The sequence below is a fragment of the Schistocerca gregaria genome, chromosome X (assembly GCF_023897955.1).
Source record: "Schistocerca gregaria isolate iqSchGreg1 chromosome X, iqSchGreg1.2, whole genome shotgun sequence".
Taxonomy (NCBI): Eukaryota; Metazoa; Arthropoda; class Insecta; order Orthoptera; family Acrididae; genus Schistocerca; species Schistocerca gregaria.
The window spans coordinates 614,636,178-614,656,136 of NC_064931.1; the positions used below are offsets into that span (position 1 = coordinate 614,636,178).

At 42.1% G+C, this 19,959-nt stretch overlaps 1 protein-coding gene across 2 annotated transcripts in view; it reads right to left on the reverse strand.

The window, feature by feature from the left end:
• The window catches only part of LOC126299402 (ATP-citrate synthase), a 152,295-nt gene extending 143,065 nt beyond the window's left edge, over window positions 1-9,230 (reverse strand). Inside the window, exon 1 of one of the 2 annotated variants that reach the window (XM_049991279.1) lies at window positions 9,116-9,230. The gene's annotated coding sequence lies outside the window, so the exon portion shown is untranslated. Of the gene's footprint in view, window positions 1-8,857 lie in introns of both variants that reach the window. The other variant, XM_049991276.1, reaches the window with a different exon arrangement.
• Between the last annotated feature and the right edge of the window lie 10,729 nt (window positions 9,231-19,959).

Below are 19,959 nucleotides of genomic sequence, written 5' to 3' on the forward strand. Positions count from 1 at the left end.
CAGAGAGAATATACTAAAGAGCAGCACAGTATGACAAGAGTAACATCAAACAATAGCCTGGAGACTACTAATGAGTCATTACAAATTAAAATGCAGTCTAGGAAGCTATGTTTAATAAAACGTAGGACTCTGTTAACAGCTACCAGTTGCATCTTAAACACTCTACATGCTCGCACCAATGACTGTTTTTCCAGACTATTGGGATACGCAAAAGCATATCCCATCCATCTATGATTTTAGAGCAGTCAGTGCAAATGTTTGTAGCGAGCCGATAGCTCTGAAGAACTGAGAAGACCAGACACCAAGGGGTCATGGGGCCAACAAACTTTAGGTCCTTGAAACAGGGCGATTATAATTCATGGCCTGGGTACTAAGCAAGAAGAGTGCACTGGAATAAGCGGAGAGCACATTCTAAAGGGGATGGCGGAAGTCGCGGCAGAGGGTCTTGAGATGCATACCAACAGGTAAACCCACTCAAATGCAAGTGTCACAAGGTCAACACCCTCTCTATGAAAAAAGTATTCAATAAATCGGGTGATTTGGAAATTGTTTCATGGTGATTGCTTAAAGTAAGCAAGAGTTTCTACCAGTGGAACTGAAGATATAAGATCCCCAATTCGGCGAGGAGACTGTTTATGGGACTAGTGCGGAAGGTACCAGTAGTCACAATGATTTATTGGGTCCAATAACTTTAAAGCCAACAGTGCAGCTGAGCTATAAACCCAGCAACAATAGTCAGGTTGTGATGAAAGCATGGCCCAGTAAATACAGAGTATAGTAGCAAAGTGCATCCCAAGAGGTGTCTGGGCAAGAGTGTGTTAAGCATTCACACACAGCTCCTCATATGTTGGTAAATATGGGGCAGACATGTCAGGTTCTGATTAAAGAGGTGTCTCAAATAGGGACTCAGCAGCAATGTCCTAGTAATGGGTACTCAGGCAGAGTTCTGGGATCAGGATGAACCATGGTGTTCAGCCAAGGCTACAGATTGAGAGCTATACCAAATGCAAAAGTTGTCAACATACAGTGCAGCAGTAACAAACTTTTATGCAGTGTGCAGACATATTGGTACGGCTAATTTGGTTGGTAGCTGTCGATGGACATTAGGTTTTGGCTAGAGTAAGGACTGGAATGACGACTCGCCATTGCAAGCGGCAAACACCTTCTAGCCAAAATCACTCAACGACCACGCATAGATGGAATTTGAGATGCATTCAGATGTTGGGTCATTTAATTATGAATCTAATCACGGCTTGGGCCATATCATGTGACAAATCAAGAGCCTGAAGCAGTTCCCAATCAGTGAAAGCTTTGTTATATGATTAAGGTTATAGGGGGAAGGGACTCAGGGAGGGGGGTTGAACAGTGAGGGGATTCTTCAACTCACTGCTTTCGCATCTGAAAGGTAACTACATAAGAACAGGATACAAATGCTGTCACAAAATGTGTAACAGGGTGTTTAGTAAGAGCCAAAGCATCAGCAGAAACAGACCCAGAACAGTTTTTTTCTTTTCAGCAGCCCAGTAGACTACAAGTTTTAGCTCATGGATGGGGTAGAGTGGCATATATTCCCCCAGAATTTTGTGCCAATACTCTGGGTTGAATTTCAGAAATCTTTGCAGTTTCATGAAGTGAGTGCATGTAACATGTGATGGTGCTCCATCCTTCAGAAGAAGACTTTAAGGTTGGAAATCCCTTCGATGCTTTTGAAAGGAGCAGGATATGTCTAGGCACTAGGTTTCACTCTCTCCCTACTCTTTATAGTCATCAACAACCCATACAGAATATTATACTTAACATGCATTCATTACCTACAATGGAAAGATACACTTAAGACAACACACACACTTCCCAAAAGAAAGGTGCCATAATACAGGAGTAAGGAAAAATCTTTCAGATTATACGGCTGAACAACCCTCTTGGATATCTCACCTTTTATCGGCATGATTCATTACTGGTGTGTTTTTTGGCGTACAGCCAAATTTGATTCCATTTGATGCAGAATATTTTGAAAACTAACCCAGTCATCATACGCAGGTGCTGTGAGCTGTATTATGTCTACTCACTGTACAGACATTGACTGGGTTTCAGTGTTTTTGGTATCTCCTTGCTGTTTATAGCAGAGTTCAACTACAAGTGCTCGCTACATGCTTTGATGCTTACTTGTTTTTCAAAGCAAGTATTTTACAAAGTGTACATTCACTTAACATTTTACAACTCTGGAGGGTAAGAGTGCCAGCAATATCTTAACAAACTGAGTGCTGAACCCGAAGCTTTGTGCAGAAAGAAACCTCCACTATGGTTTATTAGGTTTTTCCACATCTTTGTTTCAACAGGCTCCCTAATTTTGCTTTTCCATGATACTCCTCTCATCATACTTAATTTCATAAGTATATTCCCGACAATGCTCAGCAACAGTCGATTTGCTTGGTTGTTTTTGTTAGGTCTGTCATTGTTGTTCCTTGCATCCTTCCTTGATTGGTTCTAGCAGTCTGTTCCCTGTAAGACCTGTCACATTCATACAAAATGCAGTGTACACCCAAATTATGGAGACCTAGATTGTATTTAACTTTATAAGAAAGACCTTTTATCATTATTCACTGCAAACATTGGCAAAGTTCTATAGAAATATGGCTTCCACTGTATTTCACTACCATCAACATATAGAAAAGCCTTCTTTGTAATGTTAAAGACAATCTAGGTCTCCAAGAGCAGGGCATGTGCCACATTTCATGCAAATGTGGTAAGCCTTATGTGGGGCAGCCTGTCAGAATTGTCAAGGAGAGATGTATGGACCATCAGTGACACACCCAAGTAAAACAGTCAAATATATCAGTTGTTGCTGAGCATAGCACTGCCTCAGATACAAAAATGGAATAAAACATGACAAGACCTATATTGGTGTGCAAATTCCAAGTTTGTGAGAGAGTAACATTACGAAGGCTATTGAAACAGAGAGTTCTGGAAACCTAATTAACTGTGGTGAAGGCTTTCATTTTGATCAAGAATTGTTTCCAGCACTAAAAGTTATTAAGCTCTCACTGGCCGTCTCATCCACCAGAGCCGGCTTTGAAATACAAGTGAACATCAAAGATCACAATGGGCACTGGGTGTCCAATTCAGCTATAAATAGTGACATAACACCTACAATACTTCAACGTACAATTCAACTCAAGACACTGAGTACACAACAGCTCGTTGCATCTGAAGAAGACATATGGGTCAGTTATCGAAATATAAAATGGTGTCAACAACTCTGCTGTACAACTGAAAGCTCACTATTAACCCTTTTGGAGTGCCATAATGTCAATAACAACTGCCTTGCCACAAATCTTCCATTCTGAAAACATAATCTCTCATCGATGCCTTACCCTTGCTTCAAAATTTTAAAAGTCAATGAATTATGTAATGTTTTTGTGTCAGTGTATGCTATCTTGGCACACAAGCTGCTGTTTTCTTGGTCACCACATGACCCAGTACTCCACATAAATTCTTCATCTGTTACAACATCTTTCAGAGCCACATATAATCCAAGCAATTCATGTCATTCATCATTCTCCCTGCCATGACAAAAACTAAAAACTAAACAATATCTATTAATGTTTATATTTAGCGAAAGAATATTTATTGACGCAACTACTATAAAAAAAAAAAAACTGTTTGAAACTGTATACCATCTCTTCACAAACACAGATACCCCATTTAGATGACGCAGAAAACTTTTTCACACCACAATATGACAACACAAACAAGATAAACTGGTAGTCAGCAACTAGAAAACAGTTTGTTCCTTGTTTCTTTATTTTGGGGGGGGGGGGGGGGGTGCACCTTATGCCCAAGTCAAGAAACAATACCAGTCCATTAAGCCTAGTATTTGGAGATTTTTTGGACTTTTCAACTATTACTAAATATATTTTGTGTAAAAGACTATGTCTTAGGAGGAGAATAGCAGCTGGCATTACATCAACTTTTGCTAGCATAACTCAAACTTTGATTATATATGAAACTATTTTACATAGTAATCCACAGTACAAAAAGGTAACACACAGTATAAGAATCCATGAATGCAATGACAGACAGATGTCTGTTTCTGAAAATGAAATTTTGCTAGATGTCAGATCAAAGAGTAAAATAAAAATACGTTGAGTCAACTGTAAAATACTGAACATTCATTACAGTGTTAAAATTAAAAATTTAGTGCAAAAGACCATCTCCTTATCAAAGGTGCCTTGGTTTTCAGAGGAGCTGAGAGCTGACTGACAAAACCATAATGAAGATCGTGGCTGAAAATGAGCACAGGTCGTTACTGTTAATAAGAGGGTAAAATAATGAATGAACAGAACTGCACACCAATATTCCCAATACTTCAGAATCCTATAGAAATGTCTATGCACGTACATTCTGACTTTCCTGGAAGAAAGTAAGCTTCTCCCACAGAGTCAACATGTGTTCAGGAAAAACCACTTTGAAACACAGTTTGCTTTTTTTCCCGTACATTATATCTTACAAACAGTAAATTCAGTGCGTGTGTGTGTGTGTGTGTGTGTGTGTGTGTGTGTGTGTGTGTGTGTGTGTGTGTGTGCGCGCATTTCATTTCTACTCCACACATTAAACAAATTATTTATAAGATAGGGTCAGAGAGACTCCTAGTTTGTTCACTGGTGAAAAAATACCTCAGACAATATTTCCACATATACTTTACCCAAACATCCGATAGTGCCTACTCCTGCCTATTAATCTATAACTTTAATCAGTCCACATCACTGAAAGCTATCCATGATGGGAGTTATGTCACATGACAAATGAATGGGTAAATCACATGGTGAATGAATTTACATTTAAATAATGCCCTCAGTAAAGGAAAACTTTGTCATTTCCAATTACACGTAACTAGTGAAAATTCTGGAATCTGTCATCCTTTAAATATCCAGCAGTAATATTACAAAGTGGTACAAAATGGAATGAATATTCTAAACCAGTAGCAGAGAAAATGAATGGAAAATTGATTTGTTAGCAGAGTTCTCACAAAAATGTTTGCTCTAAAGCAAAACTCTTACAGGATGCTGATGTACTGCTCTGGCATTTTGGGGAAAATGAAAGATTAAATTTACACAACCTGTTATGAACAAGGCAACTGGAGACTGTGCACACACTCAGCTAGCACAAGAATAGTGAAGGCAACTGAAAATGCAACAGAGACGCTAATGAAACTTACAATGAGAATCTGAAAGGAAGACAGAATTTTCACAGAACACTGTTGGGTAAATTAGGAAAACCAATATTTAAAGAAAAACATAATATTTAGGCTTTATAAGTGTCCTGTATTTTTTACAGAGTATAGTATGGGTTCAAAATAGAAGAAGTCCTATAAACATCAGTCCGAAAATAAATACTTGTTGAGATTTGGGCCATTTTGTCCCGTGATGGTCACCTGTTTGTTGACACTGCAGGAGTCACTCAAAGTAGTTACTTATCCTGGTGGCAGCACCACGACCACCACATCAAAGAATCACAAACCCATGTGAACACACTTGGCTATCCTTGTATTTGTTCACATGCAATGAAGTACCTGTTCCTGTAAGGTGCGCACCTTGACTAGTGCGGTGTACATTAATGCCTTTAAGTCACCCATACCCAGAAACCTGAAAAATTAAAGTTAAGTAAACAGGAGCCTCAACCAAACCATTGCTTAGTAAACATTTGAGTTGGGTAATGATACACCATGCTGAAAGTACTGTGGTGTTCAGTCTGGCATAACCACATCTGCAGTCTTCCTGTTAAGGGTAACATTCCCCATTATTTGAGGTAGTTTGCTGAACAGAAACTATTTGTTTGTCAATTACAATCCCCGCTCCCACACACTGACACTAAGGTGAACCTGATGCCTTGCTTCCCCAGCTGCTCCAGAATTTGCATCTGCACACAAATGGTTATTATGGTAATTTACTATCCTATTTTGTGTGAATCCCAGCTAATTTGTAAAGAAAATGGAGTCAACTAAAAGGTTCAATTCCATCCATCTGCTGTGACGCATGGTGTGTGTTGTGTGACATCACAGTGGCAAGTTTTTTTTTGCCTTCTTTTTTTTTAAAAAATTGTTGTTGGCATACTCTTGCGTTTGCTGTTTATGTTCCGAAGTTGTTTGTTAGGCATGTTAACGAATAATTTGATCCTTGTTTTGGTCCACTAGAGGGTTACTTTGAATTAATTAATTCTATCTGTGTGTGTGTGTGTGTGTGTGTGTGTGTGTGTGAGAGAGAGAGAGAGAGAGAGAGAGAGAGAGAGAGAGAGAGAGAGTTGACTAAATTCTCTCTTCTCAGGCCACAGACCTTAATAAGTCACCATGATAACATGTGCAAAACATATGCAGAGGTATCAAGTTCAAGAATTCTAGGTTGGCCATTCAAAAGATTGTTTTGGTTACTTATTATTTTTGTTAAATTATTTTCCATTGGGTTATGTGCACAAGACAAGTGAGTAAACCATTGTGTGTTGCAGTAGTTTTCATTTTGTAGAGAAGTATGTTCTGAAGTCATTGAATGTAGGGGAAGATGGGGACCATGAGCGGTAGTGGAAATCAATAAATCTCGGTCTGCAAACTCCCAGCATGCTGAAGGTGAAAAATGTCTGCAACTTGTTTTATTTCTTGATGGTGACTAGTTTCAGACACCAGTGTCCATTTTCAATCCATCCGCACTATAAGTGTGACAAATACAGGTGACAGCCTATGTTCAGAATCTGCCCCTGCAGTAACCAAAGCAGTATATGGCCGACTTAACAGCTGAATCTGTTTGATAAAATGAGAGGTAGTTCTCACGAAGGTTGATGGATGTAGGAGGTTGTTCTGTATGGGCTGGGTTCAGACATTTTTCAGGTGCTTGAAAATAAAACTAAATGGGTATGGCAGGTGGGCGGGGGGGGGGGGGGGGAGGTTGGTTTGAAGAACACATTGAGGAGGGTACAACCACACTTTCAAATGCTTTTTCATCATACAAGGGTTGAGGGAAAAGGACATATGCTCATTTAGTTGTAAATCACAGAATTCAGTTTAAGAATTATAGTGCCAGTGTGTGTAACAATAAAAAAAGGGGGAGACTTGAGGCTATTACATCTGTTATAGGGAGGGGAATAGGGCCACCTTGAAGCCTCATTTAGAGGTGAGCTGCTACTGGAAATGTTTCCTGGATAATTATTGTGCATTTCATTGTTTTCTTTGGGTACCACGAAAAATGTATAGGTCAAAGATTTCAACTGATTAGGTTGGGTAAGTGCCACAGGTTTTCTTTTTTTGGGGGGAGGGTGGAGGGGGGACGACAAGTTGTTTAGATTTGTTTTGTTAAGAATTGGGTCTTTTAAGGTGTGAATATTGTTAATTTTTGTTAGTTGTATTTATCCTGACCACCAGTTTCTCCCCTCGAACTGTTGACCATTATTGAATAAAGATTAACTGACTCACAATTCAAAGCAATGCCAGATAGTCTGTATAAAATACTGAAGAAAAAGAACTGCAGAACGATATGTTGGGGGCAGGACTGTTGTACGTGCAGCCAAGAGGGGAGGGGGCATAATTTATACTTATGTAATTAAGAAAAAGACAGTGGTGGTGGTGGTGGTGGTGGTGGTGGTGGTGGCAGAGAAGGGTTGAGACCTAGGTGATGCAAATTTCAGATACAATTTGGATAGTGTCCCACTACATTTCTTGTACTTTATGTACAACAAATGTACTTAACATACATTAAAATATTAGTTGGCAATTTGTCCATCATCTAAGTTTTGTAATTTTATCTTCAATGATGTGCGATCAATGTGGTAAAGAGCTTTTAAATGTAGCACAAATATAAACATCAGAATGTGCTAAGGTCAATCTTGTTACCACAACATTTATTTGACGTTCACATTCATTGCCTTCGCCAACGCAACAAATTACAACATTTCAACCTAACCTTGACTTCTGGCTACGATAAAAATGTCTGTCACTGCTACTAAGTTTTCGAGGAGGGGTGGAGTGCGGGTACTTTAACATCACACTGAAGACCACATTTTGAAACAGCTACTGGAGTCATCCGGTTGTAGCCAGCAAAATTTTCTGCCACGCAGTGGTCACGCATGCCCATCATTGGCGCTCGGAGGGGGGAGGGGAGTGTGTAGAGAGAGAGACCGTCTTAAACACGCGAAATGTACCATTCAGAACGGCATAATGAACTTCTACATTTTCGCTTTGACGTTTGTATAACAATCGTGTCCATTGAGAAAAAAAATCGTTACCGTAACATAACGGTATCACCTACTATTAAAATTGTTTTAAATAACTAGTTTGGCTGATACTTGTGTAATAACCTAAATATTTCTGTGTCAGCATAAAATATCTGCCCGACATCTGTGTGAATTATTTACTACAATAGAGTTTATTAACATTTCATCTTCCTCGTGGTAAATTAATCTCCTCGATTTCACTAGGTTAGCTAATTTCATAAACGTAGCGCCTATATATAACACAGAACCTCTCATTTCATCAATTACAAGCATCTCTTTAGGAAAATTTGGCCTTATAAGAAAAACTTTTAGACATTTAATTTGAAGTCACACATACTAACGAGCATCCGATAAGATATTTTTCACTTTCGATTCAATTTGCATAAATGCTCACACTCTACGTCAGCAATATCGTCCAGTCATGATGCTACATCGTAATTTCCAACTGCAGTATTCCGATCAGCTCAAACCGCAGTAGTAGTTTAACAACGCCATCATGTTTTCACTTCTCGAACAACATGTAACACTCGTAGGGCATCTAATCTCATCTCCATGATACGAAAACGTAAGTATATTCAATATATCGATTTCTGAGCATACTTACAATAGTTACATGCGTCAACGTATTCCGAACAAACTTCAGTTTCGCACCCACTACATACACATGCAGCTCTTTCAACTGTTTAACTAAAAGTCAAAGACTTTAGCTGTCACACGGGAAAAAAGGTTAAAAAATGTTCGCCTTGTGGCATAAAAATCTCTACATTTGTGGCCGCACTAAACAACACTGGCATATTATCATAACTACAGAATACTAATAGTGAAGCAAAGGTCCGCTGTTCGGACTATAATGATTACGCACTGTTAGAGTTTCCGTGTCCAGACTGTAAAATAGTTGCACTTAGCGAAGACGGGGAGCGAGAACTGAGAAAAGTAGCAGAAGTTATACAAGCTTCAAATCAGATCAATATTCTCTCAGATTCTAACCAGCGCTGTAGGAAGACGGTGATCGGTGATGTTTTATTTTGTAATACGCTAGTGTCGTCTGCGGTTGCACTTAAAGTTTAAACAATCACGTGAAGCCACCACATTAATGTAACTTCCCGAAATGGAATGGATGAATATTATCAGTACCCAAACAATAGTTATAAATGTGGAGCAGCGGTACAAGTTAGTATCCCAACTAACCCCGCAGATGATGAAGCCATTGAAGAAATGTATGATGAGGCAGCAGAAATTATTCAGGTAGTTAAGACAGACGAAAATTTAACAGTGATGCAGCACTGGAATTCATTAGTAGGAAAACGAAGAAAAGGAAAAATTGTAGGTGAATATAGAGTGGGGAAAAGGACTGCAAGAGAAAGCCACCTTGTAGAATTTTGCACAGGGCACAATTCAATTACGTCTAACACATGGTTTAAGAATCATGAAAGAAAGTTGTACCTGTGAAAAAGACCTGAACATACCGGAAGGCTTCAGTCAGATTATATAATGGTAAGACACGTATTTCGGAACCGGATTTTAAATTGTAAGACATTTCCTGGAGAAAATATGGACTCTAACCGCAATTTAATGGTTATGTACTGTAGATTAAAACAGAAGAGACTGCAAAAAACTAGTAAATTAAAGAGATGGGACCTGTATAAGCTGAATGAACCAGAGGTTGTTGAGAGTTTCACAGGGAACGATTGACGAGAAAAGGGGAAATAAATACCGAAGAAGACGAATGGGTAGCTTTGAGACACGAAATAGTGAAGGCAGCAGAGGATCAAAAAGGTAAAAAGACAATACCATGTCGAAATCCTTGGACATCACAGAAGATATTGAATTCAATTGATGAAAGGCGAAAATATAAAAATGCAGTGAATGAAGCAGCTGAAAGGGAATACAAATGTCTAAAAAGTGAGGTTGACAGGAAGTGCAAAATGAAATGGCTAAGCAAGAATGATTAGAAGACAAATGTAAGGATGTAGAAGCATATTTCACTAGGAGAAAGATAGGTACCGCCTACAGGAAATGTAGAGAGGCTTTTGGAGAAAAGAGAAGCAGCTGTATGAACATCAAGAGACCAGATGGAAAATCAGTTCTAAGCAAAGAAGGGAAAGCTGAAAGGTGGAAGGAGTATATAAAGGGGCTGTACAAGGGAAATAAACTTGATGCCAATATTATAGAAAGAGAAGAGCACATAAATGAAGACGAGGTAGGAGATACGATATTACGAGGAGAATTTGACAGAGCATGAAAGACCTAAGTCAAACCAAGGCCCCTGAACTACTGATATCATTGAGAGAAATAGCTATAACAGAGCTATTTCTCCTGATGTACAAGATGTATGAGACAGGCGAAATACCCTCAGACTTCAACAAGAATATAGTAATTCTAATTCCAAAGAAAGATGGTGACAATAGTGTGAAAATTACCAAACTATCAGTTTAATAAGTCATTGTTGCAAAATACTAGTACAAATCCATTACAAAAGACTGGAATAGCGGGTAGAAGACGACCTTGGGGAAAATCTGTTGAGATACCAGAGAACTGGTGGAACACGTGAAGCAGTACTGACCCTATGACTTCTCTTAGTAGATAGATTACCGAAAAGCAAACCTACATTTACAGCTTTTGTAGACTTAGAGAACACTTTTGACACTGTGGACTGGAAAGGAAACAAAAGAAAAATCTGGGGTAGGAATTAAAAACTTTGCGGTTTGTTGATGTCGTTGCAATTCTGTCAGAGATAGCAAAGGCCATTTAAGAGCAGTTGAGCAATGGAGCATGTCTTGCAAGGAGGATATAAGATGAACATCAAAAAAAGGATAATGAAATGTAGCCGAATTAATTTGGGTGATGCTGAGAGAATTAGATTATGAAACGAAACACTTAAACTAGTAGATCAATTTTTCTATTTGGGCAGCAAAATAACTGATGGTGGCCGAACTAGAGAGGATATAACATGTAGACTGGCAATGACAACAAAAAAAAATTATGAAGAAGAAAAAATTGTTAATATCGAATATAGATTTAAGTGTCAGGAAGTCCTTTCTGAAGGTATCTATATGGAGTGTAGCCATGTATGGAAGTGAAATATTAACAATGAATAGTTTAGGCAAGACGAGAATAGAAGCTTTTGAAATGTGGTGCTATAGATGAATGCTGAAGAGTAGATGAGTAGATCATTTAACTACTGAGGAGGTACTGAATAAAATTGGAGAGAGAATAAAATTTTGGTACAACCTGACTAGAAGAAAGGATAGGTTGATAGGACACATTCTGAGATATAAAGGGATCATCGATTTAGTACTGGAGTGAAGCATAGCGGTGATGGAGGGGGGGGGGGGGGGGGGGTCGCGGGGAGAGACCAACAGATGAATACAGAAAGCAGGTTCAGAAGGATGTACATTGCAGTAGTTATTCAGAGATGAAGAGTCTTGCACAAGATAGAGTAGCATGAGAGCTGCATCAAACCAGTCTTCGGACTGAGGACCACAAAAACATCAACAGAAGTTGAAGAATGCAAGGTTTAATGTCCTCAGGATATCGTAGTCATTCGAGACTAAATCACTTTGGAAATATTTGATGATATTTTATAGAATATAAATTGGAACTTCTGATGCAAGTGTTGTATTCTAAGAATTTGCGTTGGTTATTTGATAACTTTTTTACAATTAATAAAAGTTACCTACTTAAATTAATCAATTATACCATCCAACAAAATAAATGAAACTCCCATAAGAGTTGGTGGAAATTAAAAATGAAACTCCACAAGTTGAGAGTGTATGTGATCTTATTTCAGTGATCACAAAATCAAGTCAAATTTATAAATAATTTGGATGAATAAGCATATGGTATGAATGCATGCACTAATTCGGTTTTGAAGGATGTCATAAAGCCATTATATGCATCCTGGGGCGAGCTGGCCCACAATTTTTTAACTGGCCCTTGATATCCTGGATACTGTCACAGGGAGAAAGTCGACATCACAGCTGGTTGCATCTATTTTCTATTGGGGATAGATCTGGGCAACTTACTGGACACAAGCGTACTGGCCACAATAGTTCACAGAGACATGTGCCATGTGTGTGGACGAGCACTGTCCTGTTGAACAATGGCACACAATATTGTCACATGAGACATAACACATGATGATGTGGTATGTCCGTGATGTACTGTTATGCCATTAGAGTTCTCTCAATCACTGCCAGCCTTGGCCAGAAATCATACTTGATGCATTCCCTCAAACCATACCAGGAGCAGTTCACTGTGCCTGTCCAATACATTGGAAAAGTGCGGCCTCTCCTCAAGTCGTCTCCAAACTTGTTTACAATGGTTGGGAGGTTGTTTGGGGGCGAAGACCAGACTGTGAGGTCATCGGTCTCCTCAGATTGGGGAAGTTTCAAATGGTTCAAATAGCTCTGAGCACTATGGGTCTTAACATCTAAGGTCATCAGTCCCCTAGAGCTTAGAACTACTTAAACCTAACTAACCTAAAGACATCACGTCCATCCATGCCCGAGGCAGGATTCGAACCTGCAACCGTAGCAGTCGAGTGGTTCCGGACAGAAGTGTCTAGAACCGCTCGGCCACCGCGGCCGGCATTAGGGAAGGATGAGGAAGGAAGTCGGCCATGCCATTTCAAAGGAATTATCCCAGCATTTGCCTGGAGCGATTTAGGGAAATCATATAGAACCTAAATTGATATGGCTGGACGCAGGATTGAACCGTCGTCCTCCCGAATGCGAGTCCAGTATGCTAACCTCTGCGCCACCTCACTCGGTTTTACAATAATCATCTGGGGTAGTGCAGAACAGCAATTCATCAGTGAACACAATGTTATGCCATTATTCACCAGCAATACGTACTTCCCCAAGAAGGCGTCACTCCTGATGCAGCTATTTGTATTGTAGTATTAATGGCAGCATATGCGTGGGACGCTAATTCCCTAGTATAGCTGCTAGTCTCCAATGAATTGCACAGGATTACTCATAACGTGGCAGGGAGTTCATTACATGTTCTCAGAATGCAGGCACAGATGTGAAGGCATTACGATTTGCTTTAAGCGTAATATGGCAGTCCCTCTTGGTGATGGTCAGCCTATTCGATTGGAACATGGACGATGAGTATGCCTGCCTACATGTTCCCATACAGTCTAACATAGGGCCGTTGACATATCCTAGTGTGCCACAAATCTGGACATTGTACGATTTGACCAGCATGTCAAATAAAGACCCACATTGAGGCAAGTACTTTTCAAACCTTGCCATGTGCTGACAATGCTGTCTCTCATGTGTTTCTTCACAGTGATCACTCAACATGTGTCACTGTTCACACTCTTTAATATAGCCTACCAGGCCAGGTATCAAAACTAAATGCAAGCAACACTAATGCCTATTGGTGGCCATTCCATATGTCTCAGAGAATTGCAGTCTAATAATTTACATTCTCGCGGATGGTGTGCACATCTCTAAAGTTACACTGACAACCGACATATCGCCTTGGTGCTTCACTTTCGTCAGGTAGTGTATTTGCACACAGTAAGGTCGATTCACAGGCTATGGAACAAACGTCAACACAAAATAAGTTAGCCTATTCTCACTGAACTCACTCATCTACGCCTATATCTACATCCACACTCTGCAAATCACTGTGAAGAACATGGCAGAGGGTACTTTACATTGCACCGATTACTAGAGCTTTTTCCCATTCAATTCACATATTAAATACGGGGAAAAATAACTGTTTAAATGCCTCTGTGAGTGCTGTAATTAATCTAATATTGTCCTTGCTATCTCTATGGGAGTGATAGATAGATGGTTTTAGTATATTCCTAGAGTTATCATTTAAAGCCAGTTCTTCAAACTTTATGAGTTACCTTTCTTGGGGGACTTAATGTCCATCTTCAGGAGTCTGTCAGGTCAGTTTCATCAGCATCTGTGTGACACTCTCCCAGAGATCAAACAAACCTGGTCCCATTCATGGTGCCCTTCTCTGTATACATTCAATGTCCCTTGTTAGTCCTATTTGATACTGGTCACAAACGCTTGAGCATTATTCTAGGATAAGTCACATGGGTGATTTATAAGAAGCAATCTCCTTTGTAGCCTGATTATATTACCCCAATAAACCAAAGTCTGTCACCTGCTTTAGCTTTAGCTACGGCTGAGTCTAAGTGATTGTTCGATTTCACGGACTTATAAAGTGTTACATCTAGGTATTTGTGTGGGTCGATTGATTCTAGACGTGTTTCGTTGATAGTGCAGTCACAGGACGCTACGTTTTTTCGATTTGTGAAGAGCACAATTTTATATTTCTGAACATTTAAAGTAAGTTGCCAATCTTCGCATCTTATCAAGAGCTGACTGCATATTTGTGCAGCTTTTCTCAGACAGTACTTCATTACAGATAACTGCATCATCTCCGAAATGTCTGAGGTAACTATTAACGTTGTTTGCAATGCCATTATATACAACTTGAACAGCAAGGGACCCAACACAGTTTCCTGGGGCGCTCCTGACGTTAGATCTACAGCTGTCAATGACTCTCCATGACATGCTGCACCCTACCTACTAAAAATTAATCCAGCCCTAACAAAATTCACTTGCTACCCATACGATTGTACATTCGATAATAAGTGTAGATTTTTTTCCTTCATTGTATTTGGTTGGGGTGGACGTCACATGACACTCATTCAACATCATTGTTTATCTATTCACACAGTCTTTTTATTACAGAGGGCAGCCAGCCCTCTGACCAAACACACTAGGCTACCTTGCTGGCAGATGTGATACTGTGACAAATGCTTTTTCAGAAATCAAGAAATACTGCATATGCCTGACTGTTTTGGTCCATGGCTTTCTGGATATCATGTGAGAAAAATAGGTGTATGGTTTCAGTGCTTTCAGAACGAATGCTGGTTGGCCTGGAGGTTGTTATTCTGTTTGAGATATTTAATTATACTTAAATTCACAATATATTCTAAGATTCTACAACGAATGGATGTCAAGGATATTGGACAGTAGTTTTTTGGATCAATTCTGCTACACTTCCTGTTGACTATTGTCACTTTTTGTTGAAGGGATAATAACGTGATTATAAGAGGATCAACTCAGCTGCAAATTCGAAACAGACGCTGATAGGGGTCCTATTGGGTCTGAAGCTTAGTTCAGTTTCAGCGATTTCAGCTGTTCCTCAACACCACTGACATTAGTATCTACACTCCTGGAAATGGAAAAAAGAACACATTGACACCGGTGTGTCAGACCCACCATACTAGCTCCGGACACTGCGAGAGGGCTGTACAAGCAATGATCACACGCACGGCACAGCGGACACACCAGGAACCGCGGTGTTGGCCGTCGAATGACGCTAGCTGCGCAGCATTTGTGCACCGCCGCCGTCAGTGTCAGCCAGTTTGCCGTGGCATACGGAGCTCCATCGCAGTCTTTAACACTGGTAGCATGCCGCGACAGCGTGAACGTGAACCGTATGTGCAGTTGATGGACTTTGAGCGAGGGCGTATAGTGGGCATGCGGGAGGCCGGTGGACGTACCGCCGAATTGCTCAACACGTGGGGCGTGAGGTCTCCACAGTACATCGATGTTGTCGCCAGTGGTCGGCGGAAGGTGCACGTGCCCATCGACCTGGGACCGGACTGCAGCGACGCACGGATGCACGCCAAGAACGTAGGATCCTACGCAGTGCCGTAGGGGACCGCACCGCCACTTCCCAGCAAATTAGGGACACTGTTGCTCCTGGGGTATCGGCGAGGACCATTCGCAACCGTCTCCATGAAGCTGGGCTACGGTCCCGCACACCGTTAGGCCGTCTTCCGCTCACGCCCCAACATCGTGCAGCCCGCCTCCAGTGGTGTCGCGACAGGCGTGAATGGAGGGACGAATGGAGACGTGTCGTCTTCAGCGATGAGAGTCGCTTCTGCCTTGGTGCCAATGGTGGTCGTATGCGTGTTTGGCGCCGTGCAGGTGAGCGCCACAATCAGGACTGCATACGACCGACGCACACAGAGCCAACACCCGGCATCATGGTGTGGGGAGCGATCTCCTACACTGGCCGTACACCTCTGGTGATCGTCGAGGGGACACTGAATAGTGCACGGTACATCCAAACCGTCATCGAACCCATCGTTCTACCATTCCTAGACCGGCAAGGGAACTTGCTGTTCCAACAGGACAATGCACGTCCGCATGTATCCCGTGCCACCCAACGTGCTCTAGAAGGTGTAAGTCAACTACCCTGGCCAGCAAGATCTCCGGATCTGTCCCCCATTGAGCATGTTTGGGACTGGATGAAGCGTCGTCTCACGCGGTCTGCACGTCCAGCACGAACGCTGGTCCAACTGAGGCGCCAGGTGGAAATGGCATGGCAAGCCGTTCCACAGGACTACATCCAGCATCTCTACGATCGTCTCCATGGGAGAATAGCAGCCTGCATTGCTGCGAAAGGTGGATATTCACTGTACTAGTGCCGACATTGTGCATGCTCTGTTGCCTATGTCTATGTGCCTGTGGTTCTGTCAGTGTGATCATGTGATGTATCTGACCCCAGGAATGTGTCAATAAAGTTTCCCCTTCCTGGGACAATGAATTCACGGTGTTCTTATTTCAATTTCCAGGAGTGTATATCACTCATCTTTGTAGTTGCTGCTCTAGTGTTAGTCTTAGTCGTAGAAAAGGGGAATTTGGTTAAAATTCAGTAAAGGCGCAGTTGGGCTATGAAGTGTGGTGCCGCTGGCAGTGTGTGGTAATAATCGGCAGCCAGTAGGCCAGGCAGAGTAAACATGGCGCAGAGCTGTAGCGGCGTATTGTACATACGATTTGTTTGGAATGAAGCAACAGCGAGGCAGGGAACTGTAGCGGTGCTTTAAGTTACTGCTATGTATGAGGCGAGGCAGTTGGCCACAGCTGGGAGTGGTGATGTGTAAATGGCTGATGTATGGGAATTTACCACTGCCATAGTTTCTTCTCTCTCTGACACTATGTCAGAAGTGAGGGGAAAAGCAGTGTAAATATTCAGGCACTTTTAGCTTGAGGAGGTGCGCCAGGTCAGTCGAGAGTCGGGTCGGATCTGTGCTAGTCTACGCTTATAGGGGCCAGTCTGGCAGAGATGTTGAAAATATTCTATGTAAACCTGTGCTTTATTTCTATATACTTGTTTGGGCTGTATTCTGCCTCCAGGGACACAACACAGGGGGGGGGGGGGGGGCAGAACGGCACCTGGGTACTTGGAGAGTGCACGTTCTGCCTGAAGGAGGGCAGTGACAGTGGTTTGCAGTGGGTCCAGGACGGGCCACGTTCGCTTCCAACCTTGCGTACCAGGGTCCGGGAGAGATGTACGCTGCGAGGGGTGTGGCAGCACTGCAGCGTTGCCAGAGGTGGTGGCTGGTGTTGCCATCCAGCAAGCACCACTAGCGGCAAGTTGCGGCACAGCATCCAGGAGGGCGAGGGTTCGAGTGTGGTACTGTCCTGTGAGCAGCGGTGGCCCGAGGGCAATGAGTGACCAGTACATCCACCTTCGTCCCATGGTTGGACTGAGCAGGCCAAACGGGTCAGAGGGCGGCAAGGACCAGGGAAGGTAACAGTTTTTGGAATCATGGGCAGCTATGCACCGCAAGACACGTCTCATCGACCGGTAGCGACCGGGAAGAGTGTGGCTGGCTTCCAGCTGAGCAGCTTTGCAGACGGTAGCAGCGGTGTCAGCATACCAGGAGTTGCTGAGCCAGTTGGACTCGCAGGACAACGCTCCGGGAGGCACGTCAACACTACGCTGCACCCATCATAGTACAGTAAATTATGTGAATATAGCAATGCTACCGAATACTGCTGTATCACTCTGCACTGCCCCTTGACGCTATTGAACTTGCTCTGCTTCCTGACGAAATATGGCGTGGTGGGTCCGGGCTTCAGCTTGGCCATCTGGAGTCCCGGGTTCGACCATCGACACCCCCCACTACAGTGGTGTCAGAAGTGGTGCCGGTTACAACGCTGGTACCGGATTTCCACTCCCACATTTTATGTTGAGCAAGTAGCGTTGAGGTGTGCCTGTGTGGAGGGGTAGTTGAGGTGTTTGGTTGCGTTCGTGATGGGTGGTTGTACACTGCGTGTTACGTCTTGTCATTCGGGAAGTGTTCGTCCATACCAGTATAGGGAGGAAACCAGGACTGTCACCTGCGCACGAGCACGATGGGGATGGGTGAGTGACATTTGATTTATTGTTATGTGTCATTATTTGTGTTTTAAGGGGTTAAGTGTCAATTAGGTTGGACTTCTTTGAACATGTCTTTTGTAAGGCCAGAGGAGCCTGTAGATTTATCTGAATTCAGGGGAAATGGGGGCCATGACGACATAGCGCATAAGCGATGTGATTTTTGTAACCAGTCAGGTCACCGATTACCGTGTAATAAGTGGGTGCCAAAGAGTTGTTTTATTTGTAACAGATTTGGAAACTTGGCGCGCAATTGGTCAGAATGCAGATGGACGATGATTCGCTGCAGGAACTTTTAGGAGTAACAGAGTGGAATTAATACTAACAGTAGAGCTATAAGCAAGAATGGTGGAAAGACGGCAAGCAGCAGAGGCTGCGGCAGTGACTACAGCGGAAGCTGTGGCCGCTCTAACTGAGCAAATTCGGGTATTGTCAGAAGCAAGGATAAGGGACAAAGAAAAATATGAAGAATTAGTGGGGAGATTTGAGGTATTGCGAGTACGGAAAGGGACGCCGGGCGAAAGTAAATTGCATGTCGGGAAGTGTCAAAGACTGTTTGACACAGAAATCGCGGCATTTTTGGGTAAAACGACGGAGGATGTGTCGGTATTCCTTAATGACATTATCACAACGGCTGAGCCAATGGGTGGTTGGATGTTTTAATGTTGAGAGTGACGAAGTTACACCTGATAGGAGATGCAAAGTCGTACGTACTGTACCATGAAACATTGAACAATGTGGGGACGTTTGCAGAGCTTGAGGCACCAAAAACAGAATAGTACTAGGTTTTTTCGGGAAAAATGAAGTGCGTTAGTTATGAGAAGAAATGAGACTGTGGTGGTTTTCTCAGGCAGGATTCGAAAGCTGAATGCATAAACGTTGGAACTGTCACAGAATGGGGAGACGAATAGTATGCTGTTACAGGAGGCCGGGAACAGGGCGTTAGATGTGTTCTTGTGGGGGGTACCGCCGGAGATGTCACGTCGGGTGAGAATAGTGAGAATCTCAGTGGTCTTGCGGCGGCTCTAAGGATTGGCACATGCTTATAGGAGGTAGATTATGCGACGAAGCAAAGGGTGGAGCATAAAGTTCTGGCAGTGTTTTGCTTGTGGCTAGGTAGGGCATATTAGGAGGCAGTGTCAGAGTCAGTTGCAGTGTTACTCATGTGGGAAAATGGGTCACCGGGCAGTGAATTGCAGGAGTAAAAGTAGGGGGCAACACAGAACACCAATATAGTAGAAGTGCAAAGACCACGTTATTATACGGAAACACAGAACGACACCAGCGCTACTTGTGACATGGCTGAGAACTTCAATACGAAAAAATATGGCGCGAAAATCTATTATGTTTATTTCTAAATACGCGAATTAGATGACAATATTTTTCATTTAATCTTTGAATGTGAACCGCATAGTGCAGTAATAAAGGTTTTTGAGATCTTGCAAAAGAAATCTCAATCAAAAACAAATATTAACTACTTGTAGCTGCAGTTTA